Source organism: Triticum urartu, chromosome 7A (assembly GCF_056163025.1).
Source record: "Triticum urartu cultivar PI428250 chromosome 7A, HENAU_Tu73, whole genome shotgun sequence".
NCBI lineage: Eukaryota > Viridiplantae > Streptophyta > Magnoliopsida > Poales > Poaceae > Triticum > Triticum urartu.
Genome location: NC_141879.1, coordinates 649,369,182 through 649,372,018, shown reverse-complemented (window position 1 = coordinate 649,372,018; position 2,837 = coordinate 649,369,182). Strand labels below are relative to the sequence as shown.

Here is a 2,837-nt window from a genome sequence, read left to right as displayed (position 1 = left end):
GATGGAACATTGAGGAGTGGGGGTCCCTTGTTGACCAACAACACGGCGGGATGCGCGGTGGAGGACAAAGGAGCCGCCCGTGCCGCCGCGTCCGTTGCCTATCTTCGCTTGACCGCATCCAATCCCTCGCCGAAATCGGCCACTTGAGTGCTCAGTTGCTGCACCTCGGTCGAGAGCGATGAAAATTTGGCGAGTAATTCCTCCAAGGTTTTCTGTACTCCCTCCATGGCTTGGAGCATGAACTTGGTCTGGGCCGACGGAGTCGACGACGGTGCCGTCGTGGCCGCCCCAAATCAATACTACCCCGCTCAGGATTTTGCGTCGGATCGCCAGAGCAACCCAACACCTTTCGCGGTGGATTTTACGGCCAGATCGAGGGAGTGAGGCGCGGCGGCGGATCGTACGAGTCTCTGATACCAAGTTGTCACGACCCTCGTCGGATCGGACCAGAAGAGCTAGAGGGAGATCGGGGAAGAGAAAGGGGATCGAGGTGGATGAAGGACAGGTGAGGGACTTTTTCAGCAAGAGAGAGAGAGTACAGAGTTAAACTGAATTTCAGAATACCAGCTGACCCCGGCCTCTGGCCTTACGCACACATATAACCCTGATAGTCCTGGGACCCACCGTACATACACACTCACCTAACTGAAGACTAGTCTTCATCCTCTGCACATGGGCCCTTGTTGTTCTCCTCCCGTAGTCGCACCAGAGGTGCCTTGCTGTCCGCCGTCTCGCCTGTAGGTGCAGCAGGAGAGGGGGGCGTGACAGCTGAGTCCTCGGACACCATCGATAACATCAAGGCCAAGATCCAGGACAAGGAGGGCATCCCTCCGGACCAGCAGCGTCTCATCTTTACTGGCAAGCAGCTCGAGGATGGCTGCACCCTAGCTGACTACAACATCCAGAAGGAGTCCACCCTTCACTTGGTTCTCAGGCTTCGTGGTGGCATGCAGATCTTCGTGAAGACTCTCACCGGGAAGACCATCACCCTGGAGGTTGAGTCCTCGGACACGATCGACAACGTCAAGGCCAAGATCCAGGATAAGGAGGGCATTTCCCCAGACCAGCAGCGCCTCATCTTCGCTGGCAAGCAGCTGGAGGACGGTCGCACCCTGGCTGACTACAACATCCAGAAGGAGTCCACCCTCCACCTTGTCCTCCGCCTCTGTGGTGGCATGCAGATCTTTGTGAAGACCCTCACCGGTAAGACCATCACCTTGGAGGTGGAGTCATCTGACACCATCGACAACGTGAAGGCCAAGATCAGGACAAGGAGGGCATTCCCCCGGACTAGCAGCGCCTGATCTTTGCTGGCAAGCAGCTTGAGGATGGACGCACCCTAGCAGACTACAACATCTAGAAGGAGTCCACCCTTCACTTGGTGCTTCGTCTCCGTGGTGGCCAGTGAAGTGCCTGGCCCTGGAGCTGCTTCTGTCTCTAGGGTTCACAAGTCTTTATCTTCGTGTCCTCTGTTGGTGGTGTCTCGGCTGTGTCTGTCTGAAGGAAATATGCCCTAGAGGCAATAATAAAGTTATTATTTATTTCCTTATAATCATGATAAATGTTTATTATTCATGCTAGAATTGTATTAACCGGAAACATAATACATGTGTGAATACATAGACAAACAAAGTGTCACTAGTATGCCTCTACTTGACTAGCTCGTTAATCAAAGATGGTTATGTTTCCTAACCATGAACAATGAGTTTTTATTTGATTAACGAGGTCACATCATTAGTTGAATGATCTGATTGACATGACCCATTCCATTAGCTTAGCACCCGATCGTTTAGTATGTTGCTATTGCTTTCTTCATGACTTATACATGTTCCTATGACTATGAGATTATGCAACTCCCGTTTGCCGGAGGAACACTTTGGGTGCTACCAAACGTCACAACATAACTGGGTGATTATAAAGGAGCATTACAGGTGTCTCCGAAGGTAGATGTTGGGTTGGCGTATATCGAGATTAGGATTTGTCACTCCGATTGTCGGAGAGGTATCTCTGGGCCCTCTCGGTAATACACATCACATAAGCCTTGCAAGCATTACAACTAATATGTTAGTTGTGAGATGATGTATTACGAAACGAGTAAAGAGACTTGCCGATAACGAGATTGAACTAGGTATTGGATACCGACGATCGAATCTCGGGCAAGTAACATACCGATGACAAAGGGAACAACGTATGTTGTTATGCGGTCTGACCGATAAAGATCTTCGTAGAATATGTAGGAGCCAATATGGGCATCCAGGTCCCGCTATTGGTTATTGACCGGAGACATGTCTCGGTCATGTCTACATTGTTCTCGAACCCGTAGGGTCCGCACGCTTAAGGTTACGATGACAGTTATATTATGAGTTTATGCATTTTGATGTACCGAAGGTTGTTCGGAGTCCCGGATGTGATCACGGACATGACGAGGAGTCTCGAAATGGTCGAGACGTAAAGATTGATATATTGGAAGCCTATGTTTGGATATCGGATGTGTTCCGGGTGAAATCGGGATTTTACCGGAATACCGGGAGGGTTACCGGAACCCCCCGGGAGCTATATGGGCCATAGTGGGCCTTAGTGGAAAAGAGAAGGGGCAGCCCTAGATGGGCTGTGCGCCTCCCCCTTCCCCTAGTCCTATTAGGACTAGGAGAGGTGGCCGGCCCCCTCCTCCTCTTTTCCCCCTCCGCGAATCCTATTCCGACTAGGATTGGGGGGGAATCCTACTCCTAGAGGGAGTAGGACTCTCCTGCGCCCTCCTCCTTGGCCGGCCAGCCTCCCCCCTCTACTCCTTTATATACGGAGGCAGGGGGCACCTCTAGACACACAAGTTGATCCAC

General features: G+C 51.5%; 1 pseudogene; it reads left to right on the top strand.

Annotated features, from left to right (window-relative positions):
• Nucleotides 1-898: 898 nt before the first annotated feature.
• On the top strand, nucleotides 899-1,408 carry LOC147961050 (polyubiquitin pseudogene; annotated as a pseudogene).
• The last annotated feature ends 1,429 nt before the right edge of the window (nucleotides 1,409-2,837 follow it).